Source organism: Canis aureus, chromosome 17 (genome assembly GCF_053574225.1).
Source record: "Canis aureus isolate CA01 chromosome 17, VMU_Caureus_v.1.0, whole genome shotgun sequence".
NCBI lineage: Eukaryota > Metazoa > Chordata > Mammalia > Carnivora > Canidae > Canis > Canis aureus.
The window spans coordinates 50,221,645-50,242,768 of record NC_135627.1 but is presented as its reverse complement, the minus strand read 5'-3'; the positions used below and the strand labels follow the sequence as shown (position 1 = coordinate 50,242,768).

Sequence of the window (21,124 nt, the reverse complement as noted above, 5' to 3'; positions counted from 1 at the left end):
AAGACATCCAGATGACACATAAAAAGATGTTCAACATCACTGATCATCAGGTAAATGCAAATCAAACCTATAATGAGCTATCACCTCACACATGCCAGAATGGCTGAAATAAACAACACAAGAAACAACAGGTATTGGGGCTAGGATGTGGAGAAAGGGGAACCCACATGTACTGTTGGTAGGAATGCAAACTGGTACAGCCACTGTGGGAAACAGTATGGAGATTTCTCAAAAAAGTGAAAAATAGAACTACCCTATGATCCAGCAATTGCAATTCTAGGCATTTACCCAAAGAAAGAATACAAAAATACTAATGTCAAGGGATACCTGCACCCCAGTGTTTATAGCAGCATTATCTACAATAGCCAAATTATGAAAATAGCCCATGTGTCCATTGACTGATGAATGGATAAAAAAAGAGTTCACACACACACACAAAATGGAATATGACTCAGCCATAAAAAAGAATGAAATCTTGCCATATGCAAAGACCTGGATGAAGCTAGAGAGTATAATGCCAAGAGAAATAAGTCAGTCCAAGAAAGAAAAATACCATGTGATTTCACTCATATGCAGAATTTATGAAACAAAACAAATGAGCAGAGGGAAAAGGAGAGAGAGTCAAACCAAGAAACAGACCCTTAACTATAAAGAACAAACTGATGGGGCAGCCCAGGGGCTCAGCGGTTTAGCACCACCTTCGGTCCAGGGCCTGGTCCTGGAGTCCCGGGATCGAGTCCCACATTGGGCTCCCTGCATGGAGCCTGCTTCTCCCTCTGCCTGTGTCTTGGCCTCTCTCTGTGTGTCTCTCATGAATAAATAAAATCTTAAAAAAAAAAAAAAAAAAAAAAAAAGCAAACTGATGGTTACCAGAAGGGAGGTAGGTGAGAGGATAGATGAAATACGTGATGGGGGTTAAGGAAGTATACTTGTGATAAGTACAGCGATATCTGGGAGTATTGATTCACTATATTGTACATCTGAAACTAATTCACTACATGTTAACTGGAAGTTGAATAAAAACTAAAAACAACAACAACAACAACAAAACAAAACAAAAAACAAACCTTAACTAGGAGAAGGGGGGAGAAAACACTTTCAGTCATATATTTGAACCACATGTTTCAAAGTTCTAGCCCTTCTTTTTCCCAATGCTAGGAGGGTAGAGAGGGAGGGAAGTAGGTAAGGAATAAGGACAAATGGTCCTTACTTATTGCTGCATTTAGGTTTTAGGCCCCTTCCTGCCAATTCTCACTGTGTCTCTGACCTATACTGCTGGTCATCACCTTCTGTGTGGCAGGCACTCACATGCTGGCTCCTGCACGGCATGTGTGACAATTCTTTGGAGGCCTTTTGGGTCCTTCCCACTGCCCAGGTCTCTGATCTGGGAGTTCTGACTCCTGCTCAGCTGCCTGTTACCACCCACACTGGCAGTCCTGATGCTAGAGGATATGCATGCAGGCTCCTAGACTGCCAGCCAGCCATCACTCTGGTTATTTTCTCTACTGAGAAAGGCACAGGAGAAGGTCAGCAAGTTCACTGCCTAAACAGAAATCCAACTGGGAAACAGAATGCCAATGTTGCTTTGTGGCAACAACATCAGTGATTATCTTGCAGTCTCCCTATTATCTCTTTGTGGAGGTGGATGCCTTTCCCAGCAAGCAGAGCACTGTCTACAAGGCCAGTGATATTGGCTACCACCTGGCTTTCCTTACTCTTCTAAATATATACATTGAGGAGAGAATGGGGAAGTGGTGGCTGTTTTTGATACTTGGTGGCTCTGACAAAACTAAAAATAAACCAATAAAATTGAACTTAATATTCAATTAAACTTGGAAAATAATAGATTGACTATAGCATAGTAGTTAGGAGTATTATGGGTTTTGGAATAACTGGCCTATGTTCAAATTCTGGCTGCTGGATTTGCTAGTTGTCTACCCTTATATAAGCTAAAGTTCTAGTGCTTTAATCTCTAACTTGTAAATATGGGGAAATAATTATATTTATAGGGTTATTTAAAAATGTAGGTGGGTTAACCCCTCTAACACATACAAGGACTCAATGAGTCATAGTCCTTAATGAGTACTTTTATTAAGTACTTGAATTAATGGTAATTTTATGTGATCCCTCTGACTACTAAATGAAACACAGACTGGACAAGGAGAGCAGGGCAAGGATGGAAGCAGAGAGATCTTTAAGGCATCAGTGGAACCTTAAGTAAAACCTTACAAGAATTTGGAATAGAGTGGCACAGGTTGAAGTGTTGAAGTAGTCATTTTTATTATATGTTTCTAGGTATAGCTCTCAGGACTTGTTGAGGAATCTTTTATGGGGCTTGAGGAAAGGAATAAAGGATGGCTCTGACATTTTCAGCCTGAGAGCCTAGGAAAGCTCTTAGGTAGTTAAGGCCGTGGTGTTATATGAAATCAGATAATAATAAAAAAACAAAAATAGATCAGAAAGAAAAAAAAAAACCTAAATTGTCTTTATTCACCAATGATATAATGTTCTACAAGGGATTATTTAGATTCTACCATAGGGTATTAGATCTTAAGAAATGATGTAAATGTAAAAAATCTAAATGAAGAAGAAATAATGTGTCCTATTGGCAGAATAATGGATCCTCAAATATGTCAATACCTAATATCTCCTTTGAATATGTTGCCTTGCATGGGAAAAGAGACTTTGAAGATTGGATTAAAGTTGATGACGTAGTGAGATTATCTTTGTGGGCCCAACCATTTGAGTCTTTAAAATCTGGGGATCTTTTCTGGCTGTATCAAAGAAAGATCACTTCTGGGAGGAGGGTATGGCAGCATGAGAAGGATCTGATGCCCACCGCTTGTTCCAAGATGTAGAGGTCTATGTACAAGAGGGGTCTCAGGGCTAAGGGTGGCCCCAATAACTAACATCCAGCAGGGAAACAAGCACTTCAGTCTCACAGCTGCATGGAATTAAATTCTGACAACACCCGGAAAAACAAGGAAATGGATTCTGTGGAGCCTACAGAAAGGAATAAAGCATGTCAACACCTTGATTTTAGCTTATGGAGACTCTCACCAGACTTCAGATCTACAGAAATTCAAAATAACTAATTTGTATTATTTTAAGCTACTAAACTGTTAGTAATTTGTTACAACAGCATGAGAAAATACACATACCATAAAGTTTACCCATATTAAGTGCACACTTTTTGACAGTAAATTTATAGATGTCACCACAATCCAGTTCTATCACTCCAAATAGATCCCATGTACTACTATTTGCAGTCATTCTCAGTGCTAACTCCAGCCCCAGGCAACCACTATCTGCTTAAATTTGTTTTTTTTTTTCTGAACATTTCATATGAATTATGTCTTTTGCATCTGACTTCTTTCACTTAATTCAATGTTTTTGAGGCTCCTTCATGTGTACTGTATATCAATATTTTGTTCCTTTTCATGACTAAGTAGTAGTCTATTATCTGGATAAACCACAATTTATCCCTTTATCACTTCATGGAGATACAGGGTTTTCAGATTTTTACTATTATGAATAAAGCTATGAACACAAGTCTTTGTGTGGACTTGGATTTCATTTCATGCAGACACCCAGGAGTGTAACTGCCAGGTCAGAAGATAAGTTTGTTGACTTTTATTTTTAATATTTTATTTGCTTATTTGAGAGAGAAAGGTAAGGGCAGAGGGAGAGGGAGAAATAGGCTTCCCAATGAGCAGGGAGCTCGATGCTGCCTGCGGGGCTTGATCTTAGGACCCAGGAATCATGAACTGAGGCAAAGGCAGATGGTTAACTGACTGAGCCACTTAGGTGCCCCTTAACTTTTTAAAAAATAATTCAAAGTGGCTGTACTGATTTACATTCTCATTAGCAATATATGGAGATTCTGATTTCTCCATATCTCCTTGCCTATTGATTATCTTCTTTTTTTAACTGTAGCTCTTCCTAAGGGTATAAAGTGGTATTTCATATTATTTTAATTTGCATTTGCTGATGGCTATTGATGCTGAGCATTTTTTCATGTGCTTATTAGTCATTCATATACCTTTTATAGTGAAATGTCTATTCAGTTTTTCATTTTTTTCTTCACTAATTTTTAATTGGATTTTTTATATTACTTTAGAAGAGTTCTTCACATAGACTGGATACAAATTGTAGTGATAAAATTGGATTTTCTCATGAAAATTATTTAGACACTTTTATCATACACATAACTAAAAATGGATCATATGCCAAAGTGTAAAGGTAACTATAAAACTTCTAGAAGAATATATAGAAGAAAATCTTTGTGAACTTATTTCAAGATAAAAAGAAAATATATGTAATTGATGACTTATATCACATATAAATATATACATAACATAAAGATATATATATATATATATATATATATATATATATATATATATATAAAAATCATGTATATATGCTTCACACATATTTGTTCCTAATCTGTGACCTTTTATTAAGGGTATCTTTTGAAGCCAAACAGTTTTGTTTTGTCTTTAATGAAGTTCAGTTAATATTCACATTCTTTTATGTACCATTATTTTGGTATCATATCTAAGAATGCTTTGCTCTTTGGAAAAAAAAAAAATCTGGGTTTTGATAGGGATTGTGTTGAACCCATAGATAAAACTGTGAAGAATTGTCATCTTCAGGATATTGATCTTTCCAACGCATATATATACATAGAATATTTCTCCATTTATTTTAGATATTTTAAATTTTCTTTTAGCAATGTTTTGTTTTCAGAGGTCTTGAACACTTTCTGATAAATTCATTCTCAAGTATTTTATTCTTTTTGATGTGATTCAGATATTGTTTTTTCTTAATTTCAGTTACAGAAGTCAAACATCCTTATAAAATGGATATTTGATCATTTGTAGGGGCAATGGGAAGAATACAGGGTTCTTGTTAATAACTAGGGTATCTTTGGAAAGTTATGTTAAAATTAGAATTTAAGAGATTGCATTTAAATTCAGATCTATACAGAAAATAACCTAAGCCAGTGGTGAAAATAAAGTAAAGCTAAAAGAAAGGAAATTGGAAACCGGAAATCTTTGCAGAAAAAGGAAAAAATGGCCAGGGATGGGTGAGTTGTGCAGGGCCTGGTAGAGACAAGTATGCTTTCCAAGAAAGCTTGAGGCAAATATCTACCTTATGCAGAGTGAACCAAAAATTAGATGTACTATTCAGAGCCATCACCTTCCCGGCCTATTTGAGGAGGACAAGGGTTGCTTATACAACTGAATGATTTAACAACAACAACAAAAAATTGGCATGATGAAATGTTTTAAGTAAGGTTTTTGACAAATAATCATATGCTTTCTTATATTTAGAGTTTTAATAAGCGCTTCTTGTATTTAATTTAATATATAGAAATTTGCAAAGGCTTGACTTATAGTTTTACAGTGAAGTAAAACTTCATAAATAAAAATACACACATTGACCTACTTTTGCTGAACATCTCCCAAATGGTATTGAGTTATGGTGAACGGTAAACATTAAATGAGGTAATATGGAGGGGGGCGGGGCAAGATGGCAGAGGGATAGGATCCTCAAGTAACATGTCCCCACCAACTTACCTAGGTAACTTTCAAATTATCCTGAAAACCTACAAATTCGACCTGAGATTTAAAAAGAGAACAGCTAGAATGCTACAGAGAGGAGTTTGTGCTTCCAACAAGTACCACTCATTTTTAGCCACTCTGCACTGAGCAAAATAACTAGAAAGAACAAACCACCACAAAATAAAGAATCAGAAACAGTACTCTCTGCCACAGAGTTATAGAATTTGGATTACAATTCAGTCATAAAGCCAATTCAGAAGCACAGTTATAAAGCTACTGGTGGCTCTGGAAAAAAGCATAAAGAATTCAAGAGACTTCATGACTGCAGAATTTAGATATGATCAGACCAAAATTAAAAATCAATTAAATGAGATGCAATCCAAACTGGAGGTCCTAATGATGAGGGTTAATGAGGTAGAAGAAAGAGTGACATAGAAGACAAGTTTATGGCAAGGAAGGAAGCTGAGGAAAAAGAGAAAAACAATTAAAAGACCCTGAGGAAAGGTTAAGGAAAATAAATGACAGCCTCAGAAGGAAAAATCTACATGTAATTGGGGTTCTAGAGGGCACTGAAAGGGACAGAGGACCAGAAAGCATATTTGACCAAATCATAGCTGAGAACTTCCCTAATTTGGGGAGGGAAACAGGAATTCAGATTCAAAAGATAGAGAGATACCACCTAAAATCAATAAAAACCATTCAACACCTGGACGTTTAATAGTAAAACGTGCAAATTCCAAAGATAAAGAGAAAATCCTTAACTTATATGGGGAGAAATATTAGATTAACAGCAGACAGAGACCTGGCAGGCCAGAAAGGGCTGGCAGGATATATTCAGGATTCTAAATCAAAAGAACATACAGCAAAGAATACTTTATCCAGCAAGGCTCTCATTCAGAATAGAAGGAGAGATAAAGAGCTTCCAAGATAGGCAGAAACTGAAAGAACACGTGACCACCAAGCCAGCTCTTCAAGAAATATTAAGGGGGACCCTGTAAAAGAAAGAGGGAGCCCAAAGAAATAATCCACAAAAACAGGGACTGAATAGTTATTATGTTGACACTAAATTGGTATCTTTCAATAGTAACTCTGAACGCGAATGGGCTTAATGATCCCATCAAAAGACACAGGGTTTCAGACTTGATAAAAAAGCAAGACTCCTCTATTTGCTGTCTACAAGAGACTCATTTTAGACCTAAGGATACCACCAGCCTGAAAATTAAAGATTGGAGAACCATTTATTATTCAAATTGTCCTCAAAAGAAAACAGGGGTAGCCATCCTCATATCAGATAAATTAAAGTTTATCCCGAAGACTGTAGTAAGAGATGAAGAGGGACACTGTATCGTACTTAAAGGATCTATCCAACAAGAGTACCTAACAATCATGAATATATGCCCCTAATGTGGAAGCTGCCAAGAGTATCAATCAATTAATAACCAAAGTAAAGACATACTTAGATAATAATACACTAATACTGGGAGACTTCCATATGGCACTTTCTGCAAATGACAGATCTTCTAAGCACAACATCTACAAAGAAACAAGAGCTTTAAATGATACACTGTGCCAGATGGATTTCATAGATAAATACAGAACTTTACATCCAAATGCAACTGAATACACATTCTTCTCAAGTGCACCTGGAACTTTCTCCATAATAGACCACATACTGGGTCACAAATCAGGTCTTAACATACCACATACTGTGTCACAAATCAGGTCTTAACCTATACCAAAAGATTGGGATTGTCCCCTGCATATGTTCAGACCAAAATGCTTTGAAACTTGAACTCAATCTCAAGAAGAAATTAGGAAGAAATTCAAAAAAGTGGAGGTTAAAAAGCATCCTGCTAAAAGATGAAAGGGTCAACCAGGAAATTAGAGAAGAATTAAAAACATGCATGGAAACTAATGAGATTAAAGATACAACCATTCAAATCTTTGGGATACAGCAAAAGCAGTCCTGAGAGGGAAATACATCACAATAAAGCATCCCTCAAAAAATTGGAAAAACTTCAAATACACAAGCTAAACTGGTATACTGCTAAAGGAACTGGAGAAAGAACAGCAAATAAAACCTACACCCAGCAGAAGAAGAGAGCTAATAAAGATCCCAGCAGAATGCAATGATATAAAGACCAAAAGAACTGTGGAACAGATCAACAAAACCAGGAGTTGGTTCTTTGAATGAATTAATATGATAGATAAGCCATTAGCCAGCCTTTTAAAAACAAAAAAGACTCTAATTAATAAAATCATGAATGAAAAAGGAGATCACAACCAATACCAAGGAAATACAAACGATTTTAAAAACATATTATGAGCAGCCATACGCCAATAAATTAGGCAATCTAGAAGAAATGGACACATTTCTGGAAAACCGCAAACTACGAAAACTAGAACAGGAAGAAATAGAAAACCTGAACAGGTCAATAACCAGGGGAGATATTGAAGCAGTCGTCAAAAACCTCCCCAGACACAAAAGTCCAGGGTCAGATGACTTCCCAGGGGAATTCTATCAAACATTTAAAGAAGAAATAATACCTATTGTACTAAAGCTGTTCCAAAAGATAGAAAGGGATGGAATACTTCCAAACTCATTCTATGAGGCCAGCATCACCTTAATTCCAAAACCAAACACCCCACCAAAAAGGAGAATTATACACCAATATCCCTGATGGACATGAATGCCAAAGTTATCAGCAAAATACTAGCCAATAGGAACCAACAATACATTAAGAAGATTACTCACCATGACCAAGTGGGATTTATCCCTGGGATGCAAGGCTGGTTCAACTCTCATAAAGCAATCAACGTGGGGATCCCTGGGTGGCGCAGCGGTTTGGCGCCTGCCTTTGGCCCAGGGCGTGATCCTGGAGACCCGGGATCGAATCCCACATCGGGCTCCTGGTGCATGGAGCCTGCTTCTCCCTCTGCCTATGTCTCTGCCTCTCTCTCTCTGTGACTATCATAAATAAATAAAAATTAAAAAAAAGCAATCAACGTGATAGATCATATCAACAAGAGAATAAACGAGAACCATATGATCCTCTCAATAGATGCAGAGAAAACATTTGACAAAATACAGCATCCATTCCTGATCAAAACTCTTTAGAGTATGGGGATAGAGAGAACGTTCCTCAAAATCTTAAAAGCCATCTATGAAAACCCCACAGCAAATATCATTCTCAATGGGAAACACTGGGAGCCTTTCCCCTAAGATCAGGAACATGACAGGTATGTCCACTCTCACAACTGCTATTCAACATAGTACTAGAAGTCCTAGCCTCAGCAAGCAGGCAAACAAAAAAAGAAAGAGAAAAAAAAAGAAAAGAAAAAAAAAAGAAAAGAAAAGAAAAAAGAAAGAAAAGGCATTCCAATTGGCAAAGAAGTCAAACTCTCCCTCTTTGCAGATGACATGATACTGTACATAGAAAACCCAAAATACTCCACCCCAAGATTGCTAGAACTCATACAGCAATTCGGCAGTGTGGCAGGATACAAAATCGATGCCCAGAAATCAGTGGCATTTCTATACAGTAACAATGAGACAGAAGAAAAAGAAATTAAGGAGTAAATCCCATTTACAATTGCACCCAAAAGCATAAGATACCTAGGAATAAACTCAACCAAAGAAGTAAAGGATCTCTATCCTAAAAACTACAGAACACGTCTGAAAGAAATTGAGGAAGACACAAAGAGATGGAAAAAAATATTCCATGCTCATGGATTGGAAGAATTAATATTGTGGAAATGTCAAGGCTACCCAGGGCAATTTACACATTTAATGCAATCCCTATTAAAATACCATGGACTTTCTTCAGAGAGTTGGGACAAATCCTCTTAAGATTTGTGTGGAATCAGAAAAGACCCAGAATAGCCAGAGGAATATTGAAAAAGATAACCATAGCTGGGGGCATCACAATGCCAGATCTCAAGTTGTACTACAAAGCTGTGATCATCAAGACAGTGTGGTACTGGCACAAAAACAGACACATAGATCAATAGAACAGAATAGAGAACCCAAAAATGCCCCTCAACTCTATGGTCAACTAACATTCAACAAATCAAGAAAGACTATCCACTGAAAAAACAACAGTGTCTTCAATAAATTGTGCTGGGAAAGTTGGACAGCCCCATGCAGAAGAATGAAACTAGACCATTCTCTTACACCAGACACAAAGATAAACTCAAAATGGATGAAAGATCTAAATGTGAGACAAGAATCCATCAGAATCCTAGAGGAGAACACAGGCAACACCCTTTTTGAACTTGGCCACAGCAACTTCTTCCAAGATACATCTGGGAAGGCAAGGGAAACAAAACCAAAAATGAATTATTAGGACTAAATCAAGATAAAAAAGCTTCTGCACAGCAGAAGAAACAGTCAACAAAACTAAAAGACAACCTACAGAATGGGAGAAGATATTTGCAAATGACATATCAGATAAAGGGCTAGTATCCAAGATCTATAAAGAACTTATTTAACTCAACACCAAAGAAACGAACAATCCAATCATGAAATGGGCTAAAGACAAGGACAGAAATTTCACCAAAGAAGAGGTAGACATGGCCAACAAGCACATGACAAATGCTCTGCATCACTTGCCATCAGAGAAATACAAATCAAAACCACCATGAGATACCACCTCACACCAGTGAGAATGGGGAAAATTAACAAGACAGGAAACAACACATGTTGGAAAGGATGTGGAGAAAGGGGAACCCTCTTGCACTGTTGGTGGGAATGTGAACGGTACAGCTACTCCGGAAAACTGTGGAGGTTCCTCAAAGAGTTAAAAATAGAGCTACCCTATGACCCAGCAATTGCACTGCTGGGGATTTACCCCAAAGATACAGATGCAGTGAAACGCCGGGACACCTGCACCCCGATGTTTATAGCAGCAACGTCCACAATAGCCAAACTGTGGAAGGAGCTTCGGTGTCCATCGAAAAATGAATGGATAAAGAAGCTGTGGTCTATGTATACTGAATATGAATATGAATATGAATATGAATAGTCCTCAGCCATTAGAAATGACGAATACCCACCATTTGCTTCAACATGGATGGAACTGGAGGGTATTATGCTGAGTGAAGTAAGTCAGTCGGAAAAGGACAAACATTATATGGTCTCATTCATTTGGGGAATATAAAAAATAGTGGAAGGGAATGAAGGGGAAAGGAGAGAAAATGAGTGGGAAATATCAGAGAGAGTGATGGAACATGACAGACTCCTAACTCTGAGAAATGAACAAGAGGTGGTGGAAAGGGAGGTGGGCAGGGGGTTGGGGTGACTGGGTGACGGGCACTGAGAGGGGTACTTGATGGGATGAGCACTGGGTGTTATGCTATACGTTGGCAAATCGAACTCCAATAAAAAATATATACAGAAAAATGAGGTAATATGAAGCACAGTGCCAAAAATTTTGGCAAAAAATGTCAAAAATTTTAGTTTCCTGTTTCCTTCCCTTTATCATTCATATTCAGTATTTATTGAAAGTAAAATTATGCTTGACATTCAGAAAAGATGTTTCTTCTAAGTTATTTTTTATATTATGAAGGCAAAATTAAGATAAAAAATACCAACAGAAATTTCACAGTACGCATCCTACAAAAAGGACAAGAAAATGAGCCTGCAATTAGATAAAACTGCATCCCTTTCAATAATACAAGGAATTGTATTATTAAATATTCAAGATTATGTGCATTAGTGAGGACATAAACTCAAAGACATACCTTTTCACAGGACTTCTGACAGTAACTAACCATTAGAGAAACATTAAATGAAACACTGAAAGGGGAAAACAATTCAAGAAATGGACCAATTTGAGCAACTCAAAAGTACCGCTTTAGATGGCACATTTAGAGAACAAAAGACAAAAGAGAATCAGAAAGAAAAAAAAATCATTTCAAGATGAAGTGGCTACTGTCCATTGATTGAGAGGTCACACTTTAAATCATTTTGACAGCTGAGAGAGGAAGAAGAATATAGTTTTCCCAGGAGGTAGTTTTTAAAATGTTTTAAGTAACTTAATATAAAGAGAAGGACACCAAAGTTGAACCAGAAATGACTAAGAGGTTTAGTTGCAGAAAATGTGACCAACATATGACTAAATCCAAATAAAGAACATTTAAAAATGGGATCCAAAATAGATGAAGGGAACAACTCCCTAACTTGGCATTTTCTGACTCCTCTGGAAACTAAATCTCCCTCTAGCAATATTCTGTCCTTCCGTTTAGTTTAAGTATAATCTTCTTTTTTCCAGCATGATCTGGGTTTATGACAAATTCTATTTTTTCTTAGCAGAGGCATTTATTAGATATATTGCTTATGACAAATTCTCTCAAGATTTCAACTGTAGCATCAATAGCAACACCAAAACACACTTTGAGCCATTCTTCAATCCTCATTTTATAAATCCTAAATATGTAAATACTATGTATCAAATTTGCTGTATATTTTATAAAATGTATTAAAAGTGAATCAATAAAGTGAAGTATGATTTTCTTTTCATCTTACAAATTTATGATCAAAAAGGGTTGGCATTCATGTTATAGCTTGGCAGATTTTTTCTTGGTTTCATTTTGAAATGCTCAGTAGTCCTGCCACTTGAGCTTATGCCACATACAGAGAAACCTGAAGAAATTAAAGAATTGTCTGGATGATTCATGGAAATACCCAATTTTCATCTGAATTATACCTATGTCAATAAACATGACTAGCCATGAGTTCAGTTTATGCCAATTAACCTCATTAATGTTTTATTGGATTATAAACTGTGATAATAATAAAAGTGATATAACAATAATTCCTATGTAAATTAAATGAGACGATACTTGGAGCATCCATAGCATAGTCAATAAACAGTAGTCATTTGGCAAATGGTGATAATAATAATAGATGTGCTATTAGTACTAGTAGTTCCAGTGAGAGTACTAGTTGTAGCAGTTGTAGTAGCAAATTTGGCCTGGATTATAAATATATATATACATATATATATATGTATATATATATTTAACTTTTTTTCTTGAACCTCAAGCTACATCAACTAATAAATGAGTATCTTTATATGTGAATTGAAGAAAATAAATCATAATAATAATGGCCTTGATTTATCCTATTTTTAATCTATGACTGATATTTTACATGTACTCTCTTTTATCTCCAAAAATAACCCCCAAGAAAATAAGTAGAATAGTTACAAATGGCTAACATATATATACTGGGCTTCATTTTGAAGAGGGATTATACAATTTACATCAGAAATCATGGGATTATCAGGGATGCGATTGACCTCAGAATGTCTCTTGATTCTGTCCAGGCTGTTCTTTGCTATTGCAAATATATTTTCTCTTCATCAGAAGCCTGTCTATAGTCAACTCTGGCTTAATGCCTTGCAGATATCAGACCATAGGGAGAAGGGACCGAGTCTCCCTCATCACCTCTTTGAGCAAAAGAATAGAGGAAATGAGGTTGGTCTAGTCTTAGTAATATTCTCATCTCTTGGCCACAATTACTCTTAGAGGTTGGAAGTAGGATTCGGACTGATTTAGCATAGCTTATATGACAGGACTACCTTGTGTCCAGGAGGATTTGTAATTTCTGGAATACAGGAAGGATTACTAGGCACCAAGAATGGTAAAAACTACAGCATGTAATCACAGGTCCCTATTTTTTAGGTAGAAAATTAGTAATTCTAAACCCTCAGAGTTGTAGTAGAATTCAAATTGACATATTTTCACTGTAAACACTTTGTCCACTGTGGCATATTGCTGTCATTGCCTAATGGATAGTATTTATATAATGAGTTCAAGTAGTGGGTATTGAATATCAGGTCAGGGAATCCATACAGGGTTCTGAAATTTAAGTACTAAGTAATCCAAATTCTCTTGATAATTGCAAACCTTCACACAGTGCTACAAAAAAAAAAAAATAGAGCATCATTAAATCCACACTGAACTGATATGTTTTCTTAAATGTCCCAGATTATATTTGTTCAGCAACAGTCCAGTTGTTATTTATAATTAATTTTATCCATCTTAAACAGTTAAAACCTGCTTAACAGATCTTTCCATTAGTAATGCCTCCCCCCAGTCTGGAAAATATTTGCATTTTATTTTCTATTTTTCAGATCTCATTGACCCCCTGAGTGAGTATATGTACCTATATATAACATAGCTCAATCATGAATATCTACTGTCTCAGCATTCTTGGCCATGGTTAAATAACAAGTGCAGGTTATTTTTGGAACTGTTTTGGAGATCATGAAAGTGTTCAATGTATCCAAAATAGAATTATTTAATTCACTGAAGACTCTGTGAAAATATCTATTCTATAAGTTTTGACCCTAAAGTCATTGATTTAATCAGTTTTCTTCTTCAAATTTAATCTGGTTATTTGGTTTTGATATGAACCCTCAAAACATGCTCTGTCCCCAGGTGCCTTTTGAGATATTACAACAAACACAGTAATACACAATTTAATGTTTTGTGGCATGATCAATAATATAAATAAAAGGTATCTTGATATAATTTGCTTTTTGAGATGTTACAATTTATGAAGTTACTTAAAAAGTAAGATTATGTTCTGCGGTAATTACCTTGTAATTACCTTGAGAGGTAATTGAGAGGTGACTTTTCTTCCTGTGTCTACCATAATATCCTTTTGCTGCTACTGTGTAAATTGATGAACAATGTGCAGACTAGTGTAATCATCACCTTTTGGCTTAATTGCAAGCCATGCCTTAAAAACATATTTACTCTATTTTCTAAATATATAGGAAGTTCAAAGTTTGTACTATATAAAAAGTCCTATTTTTAAAGGAATTCAAAAGTTAATGTTATCATAATCCTAAATAGATGAAGCAATGGTGAAGAAAACTGCAGAGCAAATATGAAATTTAATAATGGCCTTCCAACAGCTTGCCTTTCAAATTGTTAGGAATTCATTAAACAATGGTTGAGCAGCACTGACAATTAAATTACTCTCATATGAGGTATCTAGCCATATTATGAATATTGCATACTACATAGCTCACATTTCTAAAGGGATGTAGACAACAAATTGGATTTCAGATAATTAACATGAGGCTTGAATTCAGTCTCCAGACACATCCGACTCTGTTTCCAAGTAAAAATAATTGGGATATAAGTGTATAAAGAGGGTTAACATTAAATATGTTTTTATTTTAAAGAACATAAAGTTTGTTGCTGAATTAGGAATTTATCACACTATAGAATATAGTAGAGAGGCAGAAACAGTAATAGTGACCTTATGGAGTTGCAAATATTTTGCATAAATTAAACTTTTTAATGCTCACCTTCAATGAGGTGGCTATTCTTCTTTTCCCCATAAATGGGTAAGCAATTGATAAAGTCAAGCTGTTATGTGTGATACAGCTGGGAGTGAAACCTATAGAGTTTATAACCACTGTTCCATTGATCTGTTAATACACACAGAGAAGCATCTTTCATATTTTTACTACTGGACAACTTTTTCATTCATGTTTAGTGTCTGTATCTCTTCTCAAAAACAATAAAAACATTATATTAAGAATACTTGTAAAAACTGAAAACAAAACAAAAATTACTTAGAATGAGCGCTTCATATTGAACTGTTTTATTCACTCACTGGGTGGAGCCCAGGGGTGTTGGAAAAATGAAAAGTGCAGATGGAGCAGAAGTTATGGAAAACAAAGTTAGTTTCTGTTCTTCCTGTGGTATGCTTCAGTTAATTGCTTTTTGAAATTAACCTTTCATTTTAAGACAATTTTAGATTTACACAAAAATTGTGAAGAGAGAACAGAATGTTTCCATGTACCCCACAGTTTTCCCCTATTATTAACATCTTAAGTCAGTATGGTACGTTTGTTACACAATTAATTAATTGACATTGATGTATTATAACTAGCTTAAAATGTATTCTTAATTTAGACTCCCATGGCTAAAGTCCTTTTTCTATTCCAGAATCCCACCTATCATATCACATGACACTTATTTTTAATGTGGTTTTAAACTCCTGGGACTCCTGGGTGGCTCAGTGGTTGAGCATCTGCCTTTAGCTCAGGGTCTGATTCCAGGGTCCTGGGATCTAGTCCCGCATGGGGCTCCCCGTAGGGAGCCTGCTTCTTCTCTGCCTGTGTCTCTGCCTCTCTCTCTCTGTGTCTCCTCATGAATAAAATCTTAAAAAAATAAACTCTTTAGATATTTCTTGTTTCGATGTTGCCAACTTTGATACCACTGTCTGGGTATTTCGTAAAAATCTCTCTATTGGGTTTGTCTTGTGTTTTACTTATAATTAGGCTAGGGTTATGGGTTTGGGGGAACAAAACAACAGAGTAAAGTGCCATTTTCATCACACTGTATTGAGAAATGCATATATAATCAACATAATTTAACAATTGTTGAGGTGGTTCTTGCTCTTGAGGTAGTATTTGTCAGTTTTCTCTATTGTTATGTTATTCCTCCTACCCTTCTCTTCCATACTGTATTTTTTGGAATGATATCACTGTGCTTTTTCTATTGGCTTCCATGTTCTTTTGACACTTTCATCACAGTGGGATTTTCTGAGTACTTCAAATTGCTTCAGGCTCATTTTGTATATTTGATGCCCCATCAGTTGACTTTTAATGTTGCTGCATGTTTTACTGTAGACATTTTTAAAAAGATTTATTGAATATAGTTTTCTCAAGCTCCTTTGTCATCTTTGTTCTCACCTCTTCTCCCCTTCTTTCTCAAACACCAGCCTGCTTTCTGTCACTATGAATAGTAATTTTCTAAAAAACTTTTTTTTGAGTTACATATCATATATTTTTCAATGTCTTATGTCACTTGGTGTAATTATGTTCATCCATGTGTTGGTTGTATAGTTAATTCCCTTTTAGTGTCGAATAGGACTCCAATGAATATGAATACATTTTATATTCACATTTTCCTCCCATTCATCTGTGATGGATGGTAGAGTTGTTTCCAGATTTTGGTTTTTACAAATAAAGCTGTTCTAAATATTTGCATACCTATGTTTTCATTCTCTTGGGAAAATATATGAGAAGGGAATGGCTATTTTATATGATAGGTATATGTTTAACTTTTAAGAGACTGACATACTAGATTTTCTGAGTAGTGATATCATTTTAAATTCCTAGGAGCAGTGTATGAAAGTTCCAGCTGATCCATATTCTTACCAACACTTGGTATGTTATCATTTTTCATTGTAAACATTCTAAAACATGTGCAATTATCTCAGTGTGGCTTAATTTGTATCTTTCTAATGAAATATCAAGTATCTTGTCGTACTTTATCTGAACATCTTTGATACAGTGTTCAATCAAATATTTGATCATTTGAAATTTTGTTCTGTGTTTTCTTATTGAATGTTGAGAGCTCTTCATATATTCAGGATATAAGCCATTTATCAGATAATGATCTGTAAATATTATCTCTCAGCCAATGACTTGTCCTTTCAATTGAATTTTCATTTGTCTTAACACTGACATCAGTGTCAGATGTTCTTTTTTTATGAAGTCGAATTTATCAATATTTTTCTTTTATGGTTTGTGTTCTATTTAAAATCTTTTTCAATAGTGTCACAAAGATGTCTTGATTTTTTTTCCTCTACAAATTTACAATTTTAGATTCAAAACATATGTTCATAATGCATTTTGCATTTACTTTCAGTGAAGAATATGGCTCAAGGTAAATTTTTTTGTATATTAATCTCTAATGGTTCATCACTATTTGTTAAAAAGACTATCTTTTGTTCATGTTTGCTAAAAATCAATTGACTCTGTATTTGTTGGTCTACTTCTAGGCTATTAGTTCTGTTTCATTGATGTATTTGTCTTGACAGAAATGCCACACCAGGTAGACCATATTTTAAACATAACCTTCTTACATGTTATTAGTAGAAAAATAGTTCAGTGTACGTATATTAGAATACATGATATGTTTCTATTTATTCTTGATAGTTTAATATTCTAATAGAACTCAATGTCTGTAAACCTTTTAAGTTTTATAGAAGAAACTATAAATAGTTGAGATATTTAGTATAGTTAGCCATTTTATTAGGTCTTAAATAGTAATATTAAAAGATAAACATGAAGCATGTGATAAATTGGAAGCTTACACTATTTTTATGACATACAACTGGGCTCTAGAACCATTCATTTCACTATTTGTAGTCAATTCAGCTACTACTTAGAGAACAGTATGGTATTCCAGCCACTGAAATAAGATTCTTGGGAGATATCTATGTATGTAAATGCGCACGCACACACACACACACACACACACACACATATATCTGAGTCTACCTTTCAGAAGTTCACAGTAGACAGGAAAAGACAGATATATGTGACATACTATTACAGACCAATATTATACCATACAATATTATGTCTGGATTTCCTTTAAAACTATGTTAACTTCCTAAAGTAGAAATTTATAACATTCATAGAATAAAAATATTTCAACAATTTTCTTTTTCCATAAGGTAATATTATAACTACTTAACTCTATTTATACATTTCATTAGTGGCCATGAGTACATGTTCAGACTGATTTGTGTCTGCATCATCCCTCCTATATTCTTTCATCTAGGCATTTGTATTCTCTGTATTGCTCTATTCTGTAATGCTCTCAAATTAAAAGCATTTGGTGCCATCAAAATTATGATTATTATATCTAGGATCAACAATTTTCAAATGAAAAACTAGGTATATCTCCAGAGAACCATAACCTTAAACTTATAGACTTTGAGGTTTTATTTATTAAGCCAATCTGACTTCCCTTGATTTGAGTCTGGTTACTTCCATACAGATTATACTACATGTTACAGTTCAATTACATTAAATATAGTAATCAGTGGTCCTCACGGTTTGGTGAAATCAAAGCAAAATGTAAAAAAGTCTACAAGCCATGACTAAAATTCATATCAGTCTGAAAATAACTATAGGTCATGCTAATTCAAATTTTATAGGTACGATAATAGGGGATGTTAACACCACTTTGCATCAATGGACAAATCATCCAAACAGAAAATCAACATGGAATAATGGCTTTGCATGACACATTGGACAGGATGGTTCTAACATATATATATATATATATATATATATATATATATATATATATATATATATATATGTGTGTGTGTGTGTGTGTGTGTGTTATATCCTAAACAGTTCATCCTAAAACAGCAGAATATGCATTCTTTTCAAGTGCCCATGAAGTATTCTCCAGAATAGATAACATAGTAACCCACAAAACAAGTCTCAACAAATTCAAAGTCATATCATGAATCTTTTCTGACTGCAACACTATGAAACTAGAAGTCAACCACAAGAAATACATGGAAGCTAAATACCATGCTACTAAACAATGAATGGGTTTACCAAGAAATCAAAGAAGACGTCAAAAAGTACATGGAAATAAATGAAAATGAGAACACAATGATCCAAAATTTGGGGGATCCCTGGGTGGCTCAGCAGTGTAGCGCCTGCCTTTGGCACATGATCCTGGAGTCCTGGGATCGAGTCCTACATCAGGCTCCCTGCACGGAGCCTGCTTCTCCCTCTGCCTAAAATCTTTGGGTTAGAGCAAAAGTGGTTCTAAAAGGGAAGATGATAGCAATATAGACCTACCTCAAGAAGCACGAAAAATCTTAAACAACCTAACACACCAAAGGAGCTAGGAAAAGAAGAACAAATAAAACCCAAATCCACCAAAAGAAAGGAAATAATAAAGATTAGAACGGAAATAAATGATATGGAAACAAAAAACCAATAGGACAGATCAGGAAAAAATATCAACAAAACTGATAAAAGTCTAGCCAGATTCACCAAAAAATACTCAAATCACACACACACACAAAGACTCAAAATCACAAATAAAAGAGGAAAAATAACAACTAAAATCACTGAAATATAATTGCAACAAAATATTATGAAAGCCTATATGCCAACAAATTGGATAACTTAGAAGAAATGAATAAATTCCTAGAAACATATCACCTACCAACACTAATGCAGGAAGAAAAAGAGAATTTGAACAGACCAATTACCAGCAATGATGTTGAATTCATAATAAAAAAAAACTCCCCCAAACCCCAAAAATCCAGGACCAGGAAGCTTCACAAGAGAATTCTAAGAAATATTTAAAGAAGAGTTAATATCTATATATCTATCCTTCTTAAACTCTTCCGAAAACTAGAAGAGGAAGGAAAGCTTCTAAATTCATTCAATGAAAGCAGCATTATCCTGACCAAAACTAGATAAAGACACTACAAAAAAAAAAAAAAAAAGAGAGAAGTACCAAACAAAATCTCTATGAATATAGATATAAAAATCCACAACAAAATATTGGTAAACCAATATCAACAATATATTAAAAAAAAAAAAAAATCAGGGCAGCCGGGGTGGCTCAGCAGTTTAACGCCGCCTTCAGCCCAGGGCCTGATCCTGGAAACCTGGGATCAAGTCCCACTTCAGACTCCCTGCATGGAGCTGCTTCTCCCTCTGCCTGTATCTCTGCCTCTCTCTCTCTCTCTCTCGGTGTGTCTGTCATGAATGAATGAATGAATAAACAAACAAACAAATTAATTAATTAATTAATTTAAAAAATATACCGTACACCAGGAGGGGAGATGGGTTATGGGAATTAAGGAGGGCACTTGTGATGAGCACTGGGTGTTCTATGTAAGTGATGAATCACTAAATTCTACTCCTGAAACTAATATTATACTATATGTTAACTAGAATTTAAGTAAAAACTTGAAATATTAAAAAATAATAAAAATTTTAAAAATTAAAAAAAAAATCATACACCACAATCAAGTGGAATTTATTCCTAGGGTCCAAGTGTGGTTCCATACTCACAAAACAATCAATGTTATACATACTATCAATAAGAGAAAGAATAAAAATGGTATGATCATTTCAATAGATGTAGAAAAAGTATTTGACAAAGTACAACATCCATTCATGATAAAAACCCTCTGCAAAGTAGGTCAAGAGAGAACATAACTCAACATAATAAAGGCTGTATATGAAAAAACACAGCCAACACCATATGCAATGGGGAAAAACTGAGAGCTTTTCTTCTAAAGTCAGGAACAAGACAAGGATGTCCAATCTCACCGCTTCTGTTTAACGTGGTACTGGAAGTCCTAAGCACAGATTACACAATTTAAAGAAATTAAGGGATCCAAATTGATAAGAAAGAAGTGAAATTCTCACTATTTGCAGATGACATGATAGTATATGTATCAAACCTAAAGACTCTAACAAGAAAACTACTAAAACTGATAAACTAATTCAGTAAAGTCCCAAGATACAAAATCAATATACAGAAATCTGTTGGATTTCTATACAGTAATCATAAAGCATCAGAAAGTAAAATTCAGAAACCAATTTCATTTATAATTGCATCAAAACCAAAATATCTAAAAAAAAAAAAATGGTGAAAGACATGTACTTTAAAGACTATAAAACACTAATGAAAGAATTCAAGTTGACACAAAGAAATGTAAGAACCGGGCAGCCCCGGCGGCT

The 21,124-nt window shown here is 35.0% G+C and overlaps 1 long non-coding RNA gene across 9 annotated transcripts in view; it reads left to right on the top strand.

The window, feature by feature from the left end:
- The window catches only part of LOC144287966 (uncharacterized), an 846,727-nt gene that overhangs the window by 798,205 nt on the left and 27,398 nt on the right, over positions 1 to 21,124 (top strand). For 7 of the 9 annotated variants that reach the window (XR_013355881.1, XR_013355880.1, XR_013355876.1 and 4 more), the window contains one exon: positions 16,721 to 16,768. The exons of the other annotated variants lie outside the window; for them this stretch is intronic. This is a non-coding gene — a long non-coding RNA (uncharacterized LOC144287966). The remainder of the gene's footprint in view (positions 1 to 16,720; positions 16,769 to 21,124) is intronic. 9 annotated transcript variants of the gene reach the window in all.